The sequence below is a fragment of the Mirounga leonina genome, unplaced genomic scaffold (assembly GCF_011800145.1).
Source record: "Mirounga leonina isolate KUSES-001 unplaced genomic scaffold, KU_Mleo_1.0 Mir_127, whole genome shotgun sequence".
Taxonomy (NCBI): Eukaryota; Metazoa; Chordata; class Mammalia; order Carnivora; family Phocidae; genus Mirounga; species Mirounga leonina.
This window is the reverse complement of record NW_023270316.1, coordinates 28,424,081-28,441,918: the sequence shown is the minus strand read 5'-3', so window position 1 is coordinate 28,441,918 and position 17,838 is coordinate 28,424,081. Positions and strand designations below refer to the sequence as shown.

The 17,838-nt window shown below is 36.9% G+C and overlaps 1 long non-coding RNA gene across 3 annotated transcripts in view; it reads right to left on the bottom strand.

The window, feature by feature from the left end:
• Positions 1-17,838, bottom strand: part of LOC118009313 — a 203,435-nt gene that overhangs the window by 27,368 nt on the left and 158,229 nt on the right. Inside the window, exon 7 of one of the 3 annotated variants that reach the window (XR_004678877.1) lies at positions 7,914-8,733. The exons of the other annotated variants lie outside the window; for them this stretch is intronic. This is a non-coding gene — a long non-coding RNA (uncharacterized LOC118009313). Of the gene's footprint in view, positions 1-7,913; positions 8,734-17,838 lie in introns of those variants that run through there. 3 annotated transcript variants of the gene reach the window in all.

The following is a 17,838-nucleotide window of genomic DNA, read 5'->3' as shown; positions in this document are numbered from 1 at the left end:
GCCGAGGTGCTGATTACGGGAAGCCCCTTAGAATTACTTGCGGAGCTTTTAAAATATATACCTAAGCTCCACCATTAGGAGATTCTGCCTCAGGATCTACAGATTTCAGTTGTGGTTTTACTGGTCCAGTTCCCCACACTGAGAAGGTGTAAAGAAAATACACTCACGTACAGATGTGTCTGACACTGCTGATCAGATAGTTATGTTTGTCAAATGCCCCATAAAAGCATCACAATGCACAATCATGAAAAATCAAATTGCTATAAAATATGGCTTCCATTCATAGGGTGCTGGTGACTCTAAATGAATGTTTTGTTTGCATGAATGTTAAACCTTTAAGTGACTGAGAAAGTGTTATCATAAATATAAGTGGTAAATTTTGTACTGGCCACCAGAGAAATAAAGGACTAAAGTCTAAATGGATTCTTATCGTTCACCTTTGCTCATACCACTTTTAAAAACTGAGTGTCTACTATTAAAGGTATTCATAAAAATATATAATTAAATCTGGAACTCACTAGCAACCCTTCCTTCTCTCTCTCTCTCTCTCTGTGCCCATGACATACTGTCCCCAAATGGAAATTGGACTTTGTCTATATTGTGTAAGAGTACCATCTTAACTGTTCCGTTTTTCCATGCTATAATTCTCAAGTTGTTTCCGATGTGTGCGATATTAACAAATCCCAATTGGTTGCATGATAGGAGCTGACAGCCTATACAGTATTAAACCACTTCTACAACACCTATTTTCTGTATGCAAATCAGACAGAAACAAATGTTTGGCCCCAGCTGGGCAAAATGTCCCATTTAGAATTCTTTTCCTCTTCTTTGTTCTTTGATGTTCTGCAAATGAGCTTTAGAACTCCACTCTTCACACAATTCAATTTTACAGACCCATTATCTGAGATATAATGTGGAGGTTAAATATATCAGGGCAGCCATTATGTGAAAATAATTAACAGTAATGAATAATGCACTAATTCCACTGATGAGAGATGGTTATATGTGTAATGAAGTGTTGGGGCAGCCCTGACAAATGAAATTAAAATATTTAAACACTGTTTTATGATATTACTTTGCTCATATAATTTCCTTTACCTACAATGAGCCACTTGGATTATCGTCATTATCTTGACAGCTCTGAAGGATGAAATAGTGCGGGTTAATGTGACAGCGATTAGTCAGCGGGAAAATCCATCACCCAGGGCAGAACAGGCTGAGGCAGAAAAGGCCTCACGCTGTCCTGTTTCCAACACGAGAAGAATGATACTATCAACATCACTTCAATATTAAATGGACAGAATTATCTTGTCATTTAGTTACAGCCTCTGAAGAACTACCTATTTGTATCTGCAAAGGAAAAGTCAGCCTTTCTTAATCACCCATAAAAATATGTTGATGGATTCTTTATATCAATAACAGTGACAGGAACAGAGACAGGAAAGAAGCATGACAATTTAAAAGCAAGAAGTTTCTCCCTCAAGTCCTTACAGTTTTTGCCCCGTAATTTCTACTTAAATTAGAATTGAATTTCAGAGTCCAATTTGTTGAGAAGGACACGGGTGCCCACTTCCTCTCCTTCCTCTGAGATTATTACATCCGACTCCTATTTTGAAAGTAAATTCTGCCTCTGCCAAACTTCATTCCATGAATATTCTTTGGAATCATTATTCCTAAGCCTGTGTGTAACTGCCTTTCGAGAGGCAGCAAGTTTGAATTTTTAAAACCTGGTGATGTGATAATCTATCTGCTCTTCATTAAAGTTGATATTAGAGTTCACTTTAAAATATGTGTGGGGAGGGGAAGTCATTGGTCACATGGTGGGCAGGGCTATTACATCACCAACATCCCCTCACATTGTCATCATTCTAGCTAGTTTCTAAACTGACAGGAGGGATATCGTGTCCAGAAATCTTTTCTCTATATAAAATACGTAAAAAAGGTAAAATCCTATTTTTTTTCCTTTTTCTTCTGCTTCAAAACAATTGTGAATAAGTGGAGAAATTGCTGCAATTAGAACAGATTTCCAGAGACTTGTGGTCTAGTTTTCTCTTTGCCTTTGGTTACAAGATGACTTGCTTTGATTCTGCTCCCATGAGTGTAAAAAAAAAGGACATGCTCATTAAAGAATCAGGTCTAAGTTCTGCCCCGCTTTCCTTTAACTAGTTCTGATATACTGGAAATCCTCTTGTGCAACAATGCATCATTATTCAGAGTTTGAAAAACAGCATGTTTCATATGTTAATATTTAAAGTTAAGTTTGAAAGCCCATTTCCTTTATTTCAAGCCAGAGTCTCTTTGCAGAATAACAAGGGCATCAACTCTGCTAGCAAACCTTTGCTGGCCTGGTCCTGCTAACATCAGGACACAACAGCACAACTAGGAAAGACTGGTATATTCATAAGTACTTTTCAAAAGATAAAATATACAACTCAGTATCTCCTCTAATGCATAGGTACAACAATAGTAGAGCTACCCCTACATCAATGGGATAAGTATACAAATACCATGAAAGCCTCATTTAGGGATTGAAATGCTCATTATTATCTGAATGGACAATCAAAGCGCAATATGATAAAACACTTGTCAACACAAATACTAGAGGAATGCAATAAGCTTATGTAAAGCTTATGTTAATTATATAACATCAGTCTATTCATAATAGAACCTGCAGTTAAATAAAAATATCAAGACCCATTATATAAGGGGTGGTATTATAATTACTCGATAATTTATGTAGCCATCTAATTTGCAACGTCATACTCAAATGCTAATTTATTACCAGCTCCTATTGCTAGCTCAGCTATACTTAAGGAAAAACCAAAAAAGAGAAAATTTATGCAACACTCAAAAACGATCTGTGTACACAAATTTGAAAAGTGTATGACATCATGTATAACGTATGTCTCCATCGCAATAGGAAATAACCCTTGAAAATAATATTATCTCTTTCCCTTACTTCCTGCATTTGGTTTGAAAAAAAAATTACAATTTGCTTCAATTATCTGACAATGAAGTGCCCCAGTAATAAATCTAACATTAAAAAATCATTTCCAGCAAATTACTCCCATAAAATCAATGAAGGTCAGGCTCAGCTGTAGCAACCAATAAATGACATGCTATTGACAGACTAGATGGACCTAATTGTCATTTATAAAGGTTAAGGGGATAAAACAATCTAATAGAAAGCAGATGTTTACTAAACAAAAACAAAACAAAACAAAATAAAAAAGGAGATGCGTGACATAAAGCGAGTCAGGCATGAACAGCCTCAACGTTCTTCTGGCCTGGTCCCAGGGCAACAACCCCAGTCATTCCAAGTGTTGGCAGCATGCCTGTTTGATTCGGTCAATATTTATCTGCTTCAGGGCTGCTCTGTGATCTTTCTACCTTTTATACATTGAAGTCATGAAACAGATTTTCTGCTAATAGAAAAGGAAGAATTGATAAAATTGAATAACAGTAGCCAGGTTAAAAGCAGTTTGACCCACTTCAAAATTCCAGTGGTTGTATCTTTGAGAATAGCAAACACTGAGACAAGACAGCTTGCCATTTCTCTGATAGGAAGGAAAGCAGCCTGCTGATTGTGACAGTGATCTTCACCAGACAGAAACCTAGATTTTAAACATTAATATTTTGTTCAAAAATAATTTCAAAAAAATACCTTGTTTGTAAATACTGTAGAACATAACCAAATCAATCTGGAAGGATCTTTCTAGCTAATAATTTCTCCCTCCCCTAAATGTTCACAATGTTTACTGTGGGATGATGGGTCAAACTGCTTTGCTTGTGCAGATTTCTCAGAATTGACTCCAAAACTTTACCTGGAAATGTCCAGGATCTTTCCTCTGAATCATAACATGAGCTCTCAATTACTGCTTTAATGGAAAAGGGAGCATACTGAAAAGATCCAGGTCTCCGGAAACCATAGCTTCACAGAATCTCTAAAAGTAAAAGGACCATAGATCATTGAACCCAGCGTCTTGGCTTCAAGTTTCAGAGGAAGAAACCCAGAAGCAGAGGGATTAAGAGAATCTTCCCTAAGGGGCTAGGTCAGAACCAGCTCCCCCGTCACCTGACTCCCAAGGCAATGTTCTTACCACACTTAGCCTTGACCTAAAATGTTAAAAGGGCAGAAGTATTGTCTGCTTCTTACAGACAACTGTTTATCAAAATATATATGATCTCAAGGGTGCCCACAATTACATTCTTCATTGCTTAAAAGAGCAAGGACCAAGTTTCTCAAATGAAAAACTTTCCTCTCCTCCCCACAGTGAGCAACTCCCCCCAAATCTGGTCCTTCCTCACATAGACACCCCAGTCACTCCCAAGCCTTAAAATAAAAAAGAAAGAAAACAAGGAAAGAGGAAAGGAAGAAGGGAGGGAGGAAGGCAGGGGGAGCAAGGGAGGAAGAAAATTCCAGTTAACTTTAGTCTCCGAAATTGACCTAGCTATCTCAAATCCTTTGCAGAAAGTTAAAAAGCAAATAAAAACCTTCATATAAAAAAAGGAAATAAATGTGAATTTTATGTATGTTTTAGTAATACCCAAAAACTATTTATTCTTATCTTTTAGGAAATTTCCTAGATAAAAACATAAGATGGAAATTTTTGAACTTCATTTGAAGCAATAAATAAAAACAGGAAAATGGCTATGTTATAAGTTAATTGGTACAATATGGATTCAATATTTGATTTTTTTTTAGAGAGAGAGAACGTGCACATGTATGTGATGGGGAGAGGGGCAGAGGGAAGGGGAGAGAGAGAGAGAGAGAATCCCAAGCAGGCTCCATGGTCAGCGGGGAGCCCAATGTGGGGCTCGATCTCACAACCCTGAGACCATGACCTGAGCTGAAATCAAGAGTCAGTCACTCAACTAACTGAGCCACCCAGTCACCCTGATATTTTCTTCTTAATGAGTTCCTCAATGTTGAGAAGCTAAAGTCACTAAGCCTTCCCTCAGCTGTTAATAAAAGAACATTTGTTCAAAATTCAAGCATTAATTCTCAGTCCACATTTTTTTGCTAGTAGACCTCATTTCATAAAATATTTCATTTATAATCACAATGTTAAACACACACACACAAACACACACACACACACCAAAAATAGCTGTACGCACCAAAGGCACAATTTATAACAGTCCCAACATTTCTACTGAAACAATTACTCAAGAGAACTTTGTTTTACATATACGCCTAAACAGTGTTTTCCTGAAGACAACCAAAGTGGCAAAAGGGAATTTGTTCTTAAAAGGAGAGCTATATTATAAAATAACCCTAAAGTGATACAACTTCCTCATATGTGGAAAACCTGAATTCTGGAAGATACGGCTCAATAGACTGTTAGTAGCCTTGTTAGTCCAACCTATAAAGTGGAAATAAAAATTTTTAATCTTTTTATTCCAGTTGGACTTTATAAAGATGGGTAAGTCCAGGTTTGGCACCCCCAGCATATAGGGGGTAAAGACATACAGACGGACTTGGACAGAGTCCAGGAACAATCACAAATGATTTAGTTGCTCCCACTTTACACCTCCAATTCACACTCTACTCTCAGGCACACCCACCATGAGAACCCACTGTATGCACAGAGAGCATTTAGCCATCTGCAATTCAAGTGTGATATCAGTATAAAAGCTTTTCAAAACTACAGCTCAAGCATAGATTTCTCTCTCAAGATTATCATCCCTTTTCTTGACTTCCACCAAGATGGCTTTAAAATCAACCCTGGAAACAGAAATCATCACCTTCCACTGGCCATGTGTCTACTGGCATATTTGCCATTTCTCCTAATGGCACTATCATCCTGACATCAGCTTCTCCATCCTCTTCTCTTTGCCCAAGCAATCACATACCACCAATTCCTATTCCTGTTGCATGATCATTGCCACATTTCCCTTTCTTTTCACTTCCAACAAACCAATGTGGCTCAGCTCTCATTTCTTCCTGAAGAAGCAATATCCCAAGAGACTGGCCTCCCATTTTTCTCTACCTCCAAGGATCAAGTTTCTCAAACGAAAAAACTGCAAGATTTGATCCTGACTACAGAATCCAAACACTTCACTCTCCATTCCAAAACCTTGCAATCTGACCCCCATCTCAACTAATATAGAACACTTTCCTCCCAGTTTTATCCACAGGATCCCTGCTCCTCATCATGTACCATTTCCCCAGATGCACCTTACAAGTTCCCTCCTCAGCACTTGGCCCGGATGAAGGATGGGGATTCCTGCACTTTGTACCTCCATTAGTTCTGAAATGCCCCATCTCCATCTCTCCCACCCAAATCCCACACATTCCTCAAGGCCGGTTAACTAGTCTCCCTGCTTTCTGCTCAGAGATGATTGTTTATTCTTGCATTCATTCACATTTACCTAATAAGTGTATACGATAGGAATAGTATTACTTTAGGGACCAAGAAAAGATGAAACTGAAAAACTTGGAAACGTCCCTTAAGGTTACCAAGCTGTGAAGTAAACAAAGCTTTTTCTTAAAGATCTCTCTGGTGTAAGGTGGAAAGTAAGAAACACCATAAGAAAGAGCTGCTAAGTGCCACAGAGGCTGAGGAAGGAGAGAGCCATTTAGCTGCATAAAATGGTAGTGACATGTGCTTTGGAAATGAGGAATGGGCAGTGTTTGGGCAGGTGGATGGAGGGAAAAGATGTCTTCTGTGGAGGAAACTGGACACAAGAGCACTCCAGTGAATGAAGGGTAGTGGCTTTCTATAACTGTCTTGGCACCAGGCCTCTGATGTTGGTTCCCTTGTAAAGGCAGCAGCTGCTGGAAAGCTTCTGTTAGGGAGCCCTTTCATGCCTAATATTGGTAGGCTACACAGGCACAACTTAAAAAGAAAGATCTGACAATCAACTTTATGAACGCTGAGCTATAAACATCTGTGCAAAACTGTATAATTTTTAAACCTAATTGGTTGGAGAAATTAACATAATTTATAATATAATAAATTATACATTTATATATAAGACATAAATTTATATATAATATATAATAATATAAATATAATTTATAATAACATAACACATAAACACTGTGTTAAAAATTCAAGATCCTTCAGATATGCAAGATATAGGAAGTGCGACGAGATTTCCAAAGACGACGCTGTACCCTATACCTTATGTTTTTTGACTGATGCAGACACAGTCTATGGTCAGGTGAGCATGATTACAATTTGCCTGGAGAAAGGAAAGCTGAGTCACTACTTGATAACTGTCATGGAACACAGCACTCCATGAAACATGTGGCATGGAAAGTTACAGATAATCCAAGACATACCCTGAATCCCACTGAAGCCATGGTTTTTTTAAAATATTAACTATAGGGCCCCTGGGTGGCTCAGATGGTTAAGCGTCTGCCTTCAGCTCAGGTCATGATCCCAGGGTCCTGGGATCAAGGCCCACATCAGGCTCCTGGCTCGGCGGGGAGGCTGCCTCTCCCCCTGCTCATTCTCTCTCTCTCTCTCTCTCTCTCTGTGTGTCTCAAATGAATAAATAAAATCTTTAAAAAAAAATTAAAAATATAAAATATTAACTATGCAGGCACAGGGATCATGGTAGCTAGAAGTATGGTATAGTGCAGGTTATACAAAAGTCATTCTAGTTCTCATTGTTTTCAAGTCTAGTCTTCTTTAGCAAAACCTGACCTGGTGATTGGCAATTTGAGCTAACTGAAAGAGATAGTTGTCAGACAAACACAACTGCTCAACTCTAATCAGGCTTCTTGGAGGGAGGGATTGGTTCCACATAGATTTGAATGTCCAGGCATACTGCCTCAAAGGAAAACTGGTATTGACTACATCCTCCCTACACCATAACTTGATTGGAATCCTGGCTCTGGAGCATTCTCTCTGTATTTCAACACATTTTTATACTTAAAAAATAATAAAAAGATTTGAGAAAAAAATTATCTTTAACTGAGACTTAAATTTTTTTTTCCATTTATTCTAAGCTGAGTAATTTCATTCAAGGTCCTCAATGCATTCCAGAAACTCAATATGATTACGCTGCTTGATAAAAAAGACTATGGTACAATGATGGCACATTTCACTCTACCAAATACCAGGTAAATAGAGGAGTCAGAATTGCTCATCAATTTTTCTCAATGCCCAGACCAATACATAAACAAATAAGAAAGAGAGAATTTTAACAAAGAAAGTAATAATGCATTCAGAAGTCCCCCCAAAATGCATATAAACTTATTCAATGATAAAATTAGGGTTTCCCACATATGGTGTGTTTAAAGATGCATTTGGCCACAAATATCAGAGCCCAAATAAAGAGGCTAAAATAATGAAAGACATTTAATTATCTCACACAGCAATCAGTCTGGAGTGGTTCCAGAACTGGCTCAAGAGCTCAAGGAAGTGAGGGAGTTGAGTCAGTGTCAATATCACTAAAGGCTTTGTGCTTGTGGTAGGAGAGCTACTTGAGTTCCAAGTATCTTACACACAGAGAGCAGTGCTCTGAACAGGACAATGGTCTGGGATTATCAATATGGCTGCACAAGTTAAACTGGAATTCTGCTGGCAAGAAAGAAGGGAAGATGGCTCTTATATAGTAGGACTCACAGGGGTTAGGGTACTTCATCTTCTAAGAGTGTTCTCACACTTATACCTGAAATCAATAAACTCCTCATGTCTGACACTACAACTCCCCAGTCCACACAGCTCTTTGAAAATCCAAAGCAGAATCTCTCCCCGTCAGTCTAGTTCCTTCTTTCTAGAAGAAAAAGAAAAGATAAATTATCAATGTGAAGTTTTTTCTTTGTCAGATGTAATGTTAGGAGGCAGTAGCCAGTTCAAAACAAGCAACAGATAGTTTGATCATGGGAGAAGCTGAGAATTGATGGTTCACTGTGGGGGAGGGGATAACATGGCTTTACTAAGATGATGGAGATAACTGAAGGCTAAACTAGCTACCACTCTATACTCTTACTACCAGTCATCAATTCACCAATTTCTACTCACACTTCGTCATCAACTCAAGCATCAGCAATTAACTTGTTAAAATTTCCACAATTTTGAAAATGGTAAATAGTGATGTGATGTGTGTGTGTGTGTGTGTGTGTGTATGGTTTATCCAGACCCAGTGATAAACCTACAATTCTGCATTTATTTATTTATTTTTTCTGGAGTTGTAAAACTGTCAGATGATGTTTGTTTACTGAGGATATTTCCAACAAGGTGAACACAGAGACTTTAAGTTATGATTTATTACTTTAAAAAAATTTTTTAAATATATTTTTGGCATCTGAGAACATTTGAAGGCCTAAGGTTCCAGGACATCTTGAACTAAAATAGGGTACATTTGAAAAATGTAAGCCAGGTTTCTAGGAAAAAATATAAACAGAAGTACAAATATTCAATAAGAAGACAATATTGCTAAAAGAATGTAAAGGTGACAGTGGCAATAAACTGACATTACTTGGAAAATGCTACAGAAAAGGTCAGTAGTTGATCCGATTCTAACCAATTTATCTCATTTATCAATCAGAGATACTGTATTTTTTAATCCCTCTTGTTAGTTAAGAAAACACAGCCCTCTGAAAAACTAATCTTATCTTCATACCAGTTTTTTGTTTTATTCAGAGCTCAAAACTCATCCCCATGAAGCAGCTTTAGAATTGTATTGGTGAAAATTAGCACGGATTATTTTAAGAGTGGATCAGCTCTGCTGCTAGACTGCATAGAGGATGCATAAGGCATGAACTTTGGATTCAGAAAGAACTAGATTTGGATGCCTACCCTACCATTTCCTAGCTGTTTGACTTACAGCCAAGTACTTAAGTATTCTGAGCCACTTTTTTTTAATTGGAAAGTAAAGATGAATAAAATAGTTATTTTGCTGGGATGTGATAATGATTGAATCTGATAGTGTATATCAGTCACAACCGCATGAGATAGGCACTCAAAAAAGAGTAGCCATTCACAATAATAAGAACAGACTGTAGATTTTTAGAAGGAGAGCTTCATGCTTCTTATAATTGTAGATAAATGCCTACAAAAGTAGGGACATTTAAGTAGGAAAACTACTTTGGAGAACCAGACTTAATATGCTTTGAATCTTTACCACATGAGATAGATTGGATTACTGTTCAGAAAAATTCTCTCCCTCCCCCTCACTTCCTTAGGAGACATACTCTTTTTATTTCATTGGTCTTGGGTCTGACCATGTTTCTTTTTTGTCCAATGGGATATTAATGGACATGAGGCAAATAGAGGCTTGAAATACTCTTGAGCAGTTGGCTTGCTCTCCTTGCCTCTCCCACTGACCTCAAAAGAACATGTCTGGATTAGCCCACTGATCCTAACAGATCGAAGAAAGACACCTGGAGCACAGCCAAGCTGTCTTCAGTGAGCCCAGCCTAGATTTTCAATGTTCTGCCTACAGACATGAATGAGTCCAGCTGAACCTAGGCTACAGAAGCCAAAAAACATTATAAGAATAAAGGATTAATGTTTTAAGCCACTGAGTTATAGGGACAGTTTTTAAGTAGTACTGCTCTGGTATTGACTAACTTATACATCACATATTTGCTACTGTATTTGGAGAGTTACAGTGGGCACATTCATCTGGTTATACCATGGAATTTATTTAAAACGTATGACTTGAATACTTCCCATGTGGTAGGACTGTGCCAGGCATGGAATCACAGTGGTATACAAATGGGCACAAACCTGAGTCAAGGCATGTATTTAGTATCCCTGGCCCAAGTTAAAAAACATATTCTTCAAGTGATCTTGTAAGTAAATATTACCAAGGATTTTAAACACCAATTAAAAAATAAGAAAACAAATATAAAAAGCATTACATATTCTTCCCTTTTCCCTGGATAGAATATAATGTAACAGCAAATTCCTCTCAATTAGGCCCTTTGTACTTCCAAATACAGTAAATACTTTATGTCTTTCAGGTTAATTTGAAGAAAGTAGTTGTTCAAATGGACAAAAGCAAACAATTAGAGCAAGTACTCAGAGCAAGACAGATTGTCAATAAAAAGAACAACAAAAAAAAGTGGAATCAAAAATAAATTGCTGGAATCTCACTTCTTTTTTTTTTAAAGATTTATTTGTCAGAGAGAGAGGGAGAGAGAGAGCGAGCACAAGCAGGGGGAGGGGAAGGGGTAGAGGCAGAGGGAGAAGCAGGCTCCCCACTAAGCAGGGAGCCTGACACGGAACTTGATCCCAGGACCCTGGGATCACTACCTGAGCTAAAGGAAGCCACTTAACTGACTGAACTACCCAGGCATCCCTGGAATCTCACTTCTTTTCTTAACATACTTTTAATAAAATAGTTTTACATAATGTATTTTATTTTCTTTAGAACAGTTTAATTCCAGTGTTGGCATCATAGCAGGTTGAGTTAATAGGCATTCATCTCTAACGACAACCCTTAGATGCAATCATAGTCAACATGCTAGATTAAAGATTCTAAAATTATGTTTGAATACATAGTCAAACAAAAAAGAAAAGAAAAGCTAAGTAAGATGAAGGGAGAACTAAAAATCAGGGCAGCAGTTTCACCAAAAACTCAGCCACTCAGATACATTTTAAAGCCAGATATAATCATAGGAGTGTGGGACTATTTTTAAGGCCAATGTAAGAACAAGCAAGATAATACTGAGAGAGAAGCTTAGATGAAGACCTTTCAGAAAGTCAAGATCTTTAAAGTCCCATCCAGTTAGCGAAATGGACTGGAAAAACTCTTACTTGCTGCTAGACATAGTGTGGAAGATTGCTTATAGGACTTTGTCTCTTGGAAGGAAAAAAAAAGTTGTTTATAAAAATGAAAATTGCTACCTTGTAACTTGTGAAGATATGGCGGGCTAGATTGATATTATCCCTATGTTATGAGAGTCTGAGCTGAAAAATTAAAGCCCTTGGGATCCTGGCCAAAAAAAAAAAAAAAAAAGTACAGTTGCCACATAGAAAAAATATATTCAACCCAAGGTACATGGAACCTTCTAAGAAAACAAAAAACCCCCCAAAATCCCATGTCAAACATGAACTCACAATAAAAAAATCAAGGGAACAAACCACCACAAGGGAGCATCAGAAGATATAAACAACTGACAAATGGCACTACAAATAAAATAACTTGAAGGAAAAAAATAAAGGTCTGTCCAAAATTAGCATAAAACAAAGAGAAACCATGATGAATTAGGGTAAAAAATGAACTAAAAATAGGTAGACCTAAATAACAACAAAGTAGAACTTCTAGAAGCAAACTACACAAGCTAACACAGGAAGACAAAAAGATGACCCATAAAAAAAGCCAAGAAACAAATTATAGTGATAGATGCTAAAAGACATTGAAATATCTTCAAATAGTTGGTGAAAATAACTGTCAAATTAGAATTCAATGGAATGCAAAAATCCGTTTTCAAATGAACAAAAATAAAAACACTCTAAGAAACACTGAAAATTATTTTTTTTGAAGATTTTTATTTATTTATTTGACACAGAGACAGAGAGAGAGAGAGTACAAGCAGGGGAGCAGCAGGAAGAGGAAGAGGGAGAAGCAGGCTTTCTGCCTTGCAGGGAGCATGAAGTGGGGCTTGATCCCAGGACCCTGGGATCATGACCTGAGCTAAAGGCAGACGCTTAACCAACTCAGCCACTCAGGCACCCTGAAACACTGAAAATTCTATCATTTACAGATAATCCATTAAGTAACAAAGAAAGGGTGTGTTTTTATTAAAAAGAAGTTAATAATTTCCTTGGTATGCAAGAAAAATGGTGTGCAAAGGAACTGTAAAAATGTAGATGAATCTATCATGGAACACTACATCAAAAACTAATGATGTAATGTATGGTGATTAATATAACATAATAAGATTTTAAAAATGTAGATGAATCTAAAGAAAGAATAACGTCTAAAATTTAAAATTTTTCATTTAAAATTCAAGAATATCAATTATAATAATAAAGTATGTTGAAAGTATTATAAACAAAGTGAAAGTAAAATATTGAACAACAATAACAAATGCAGTTGATTAGAATCAAAATATTCTAAGAACCTTATTGTTCAATAGGAAAATAGAAATACTGATTGCTTCTTGATACTAAATCAACTATGCTTGGTGAAAATTTAAGGGTAATTGCAAGAACAGGCATTGAATGCATAACTTTCAAATTAAGAGATGAAATAAAAACAACAACAAAAAACTCAATGTATTAAAAGGAGAAAAAGGAAGCAATGAAAAGCATGGTAAATATAAACCACAAAATAATACGTTATAAATTAGTCCCCCCAAAGCAGTAATCCACTTAATATAAATGGACCAAACTTCTTTGTCAAAAGATAGAGATGTTCAGATTAAAATTAAATAAGAAAAAATCAAAATCCAGGTCTGTTTACAAAAGAAATATTAAAATGTAGTGAAACAAAAACATTGAATTTAAAGTAATAAAAGGTAAAACTAACCAAAATAAAGCTGGTCAGGCAGTATTTTTTTAAATATTTTATTTTTATTTATTTGAGAGAGAGAGATAGCAACAGAGATAGCGAGAGAGAGCATGAGCAGGGAGGAGGAGAAGCAGGCTCCCCACTGAGCAGGGAGCCCGATGCAGAGCTCCATCCTAGGACCCTGGAATTATGACCTGAGCTGAAAGCAGATGCTTAACCGATGGAGACACCAAGGCACCCCTATCAGGCAATATTAATATAAAACAGAATAAACATTGAAGTAAAACCAATTTTTTTTTTTTTAGAGAGAGAGATTGAGAGCAAGCACTGGGGGGGTATGGGGGGAGGGGGAGAGGGAGAGAGAATCTTAAGCAGGCTCCACACCCAACACGGAGCCAGATGCACAGGGCTTAAGCTCACAACCCTGAGATCATGACCTGAGCCAAAATCAAGAGTCAGATGCTTAACTAACTGAGCCACCCAGGCACCTCAACATAAAACCAATTCTTATGGTTAAAGGACTACATTTCCTAAAAATAAAAGAAAAATTCACCTAATAGAACAATCCTGGATATTTGTACATAGAACAATGGAGCCCTAAAATGCATAAAGCCAAAATTTCCTGATTTTAAGGAGCAATACTCAAATCCACCATCAGATTAGGTTTAAAAAAAAATCTCCCAGGGGGGAGATTGGAGGGGGAGATGAACCATGAGAGACTATGGACTCTGAGAAACAAACTGAGGGACCTAGAGGGGAGGGGGGTGGGGGGATGGGTTAGCCTGGTGATGGGTATTAAAGAGGGCACGTACTGAATGGAGCACTGGGTATTATACACAAACAATGAATCATGGAACACTACATCAAAAACTAATGATGTAATGTATAATGACTAACATAACATAGTAATAAAAAAAATCTCCCAGAAATATGTAGATCAGGCATTCAAGAAACAGATGGAGAAGATGTGAACACCACATTAAAAATCTCAAACTGATAGAAATATATAGAACCCTGTACCTAACAGTTAGTGGACACACATTTTTTTAAGCATGCCTGGAGCATTTTTAAAGATTGCCTACGTTGAAGGCCAAAAAGAATGTTATCAATAAACAAAAAAGAATTCATTTCCCTGATGACATATGATGTGGACCATCTTTTAACCTTAAAATCAGTTTGTCAATATCCACAAAGTAATTTGTTGGGAATTTGACTGGGATTGCACTGAATCTATAGATCAACTATTGTTTTAATTTGAATTTCCCCTATGATATATTTCTTTGATTCTAAAGTGTACATATGAGATGAAAGATCCAGAATAGCCAATACAATATTGAAGGAGAAGAACAAAGTTGGAAGACTGACGCTACCTGACTTTAAAACTTACTATAAAGATATAGTAATCAAGACAGTGTGGTGTTTGCAGAAGAATAGACAAATAGATTGATGGAACAGAACAGAGAGCCCAGAAATAGCCCCACGTGAATATAATCAACTGATCTTTGATAAAGGAGCAAAACAATAGAGAAAAGATAGTCTTTTCAACATATGGTTCTAGAACATCTGAACATGAACATATAAAAAAAAATGAATTCTGACAGAAATCTTATACCCTTCACAAAATTAAGTCCAATTGGATCATAGATCCAAATGTAAAGTGCAAAACTATAAAACTCCTAGAAGATAGCATAGGAGAAAATATAAATGACCTTAGGTTTGGTGATGACTTTTTAGATACAACACCAAAGTCATGATACATGAAAGAAATAATGGATAAGCTGGACTTCATTAAAATTAAAAATTTCTGCTCTGCAAAAGACAATGTCAAGAGAATGAGAAGGCAAGCCACAGACTGGGAGAAAATATTTGCAAAAGACATATCTAAGAAAGGACTGTTATCCGAAATATACGAAGAAGTCAGAACTCAACAATAATAAAACAAACAACCTGACTGAAAAATGAGCTAAAGACATGAATAGACACTCAGCAAAGAAGGTATACAGATGGCAAGTAAACGTATGAAAAAACATTCGACATTGTAAGTCATGAGGGAACTGCAAATTAAAACAACAATGAGGTGTCACCACACATCTATCAGAATGACCAAAATCCTATACCACTGACAACATGCAATGCTGGCAACAGGAACCCTTATTCATTGCTAGTAGGAAGCCACTTTGGAAGACAGTTTTGCAGTTTCTTACAGAACTAGACATTCTTTTACCATACAATCCAGCAATCACATTCCTTGGTATTTACCCAAAGGAGTTAAAAACTCATGCCTACCCAAAAAATATGCACACAGATGTTTACAGCAGCTTTACTTATAATTGTTAAAACTAGGAAGCAACCAAGATGTTCCTCAGTAGGTGAATGTGTAAATGAACTGTGGTACACTCAGAAAATGGAATATTATTCAGCACTAAAAATAAATGGGCTATCAGGCCATAAGAAGACATGGAGGAACCTTAAATGCACATGACTAAGTGGAAGAAGCTAGCTTGAAGAGACTGCAACCATGTGATTCCAATTATATGACATTCTATAAAAGGTAAAACTAAGGAGACAGTAAAAAGATCACTGGCTGACAGGGATCAGCGGGGAGAGAGGGGTGAAGAGATGGAGCACAGAGGATTTTTAGGACAATAAAACTATCTTGTGTGATACTATAATGGTGGATATATGTCATTTCACGTTTGTCCAAACCCATGGAATGTACAACACCAAGAGTGAATCCTAAAGTAAACTATGGACTTTGGGTGATAACGACGGATTGATGCAGGTTCATCAATTGTAAGGAATGGACCCCTGTGTTGGGGGATGACAGGGGAGGTTCCGTATATGTGGGGACAGGGGTATATGAGAAATCTCTGTACCTGCCATCCAATTTTGCGATGAACTTAAAAGTGCTCTTAAAAAGAAGTTTTATTTTTTCTAGGGCACCTGGGTGGCTCAGTTGGTTAAGCGACTGCCTTTAGCTCAGGTCATGATCCCGGAGTCCTGGGATCAAGTCCCGCATCGGGCTCTCTGCTCAGCGGGGAGTCTGCTTCTCCCTCTGACCCTCCCCCCTCTCATGCTCTATCTCATTCTCTCTCTCAAATAAATAAATAAAATCTTTAAAAAAAAAAGTTTTATTTTCTGAAGTTTTCTATTATAAAATCTTGTAATTTAGTTCTATTAAAAAAAGAATCCATATCACATGGATGATATTCTCTGACAACAATAACAGTTATATCACTATCAAAAGATAGTTTAAATAAAAAATCCTTTGTAGAATAAAATATATATTCTAAATAATTCTTCATTGGTTTCAAAAAATAATAGAAATTGGAAGACACTTAAAACTGAATATAAATAAGCATACTTTCACAGATGGTAGAGACCACCAAGGGGACACAGTAAAGGTCCCCTTTTACTGGAAAACCCTTTGCAAATTTATATTGCAAGTTCTAGAACTTCATTTTCATGACTAAAAATTATTGTAAAATAAATTGTCTAACCAGAGAAATTTTTTTTAATCAACAGATTCAGCATAACACCCAAGGAGAAGAGAATGAGCAAATCTAAGAAAAAAAGTCTGGCAAAAATCTAAGTATTTGTAATTAAGATGCAATCTTACCTTTTAAGTAAAGCCTGCTTCAAAACAAATGGAGGAAAATGTAGTTAAACCTTCACCCTCTGCCCCCATTTCATTTCTGTTAAACAAATATTTTTTAAGGGCCTACGATAAACAAGACACCAAAAAGGGGGCATGCTGATGAATCAGACCATTCAACACACCCATGAATCCTGTCCTCAAAGAGTTTTCAGACCACTAGGAGAGATCAGCTCAGAAAGGTATCCATTGGATAAAATGTGGCAAGTGCACAGAGGTTTTTCCTGTGTGATATGTGACCACAGAGGATGGAAATGAGCCTCAATTTGTGGTTCAAGAATGGCTTTTGAAAGAAAAGGCTGTGCAGGTTTCCCAAGGCCTCAAATTGGTCTTTTTGTATGCACAACGTAGCCCTCACAATTTAAGCAAAATGTACTAGAGAATTTAAATGTCTCTGAATTTTCCTGAAATATCTAAAACAGGCTCACAAGTAATTCATCAACTTCTCAATTGCATTGCCTGAGGTAACTCAGAAGAAGGACAGAAAAAACAACCGTTACTTATTAGTAGCCCTGAGCAGATATAGGGACTGAACTGGGACCTCTCTCGCAAGATCCTTGCTAAAACTGAGTAGAGCTTTCGGAAACAGTTCCTTAGGGCAAGTAAGCACCAGCATATGACAGCACAATATTACTTTTTTGTATTCCAATGTAAAAATTAACATTCCAACCATCAGACTGGAAAGAAGACAGGGACCAGGGATGCAGATTACCATTATAATGTCTGTTTCTAGGTACTTGGGAAGGACAAACAGAAAGTGA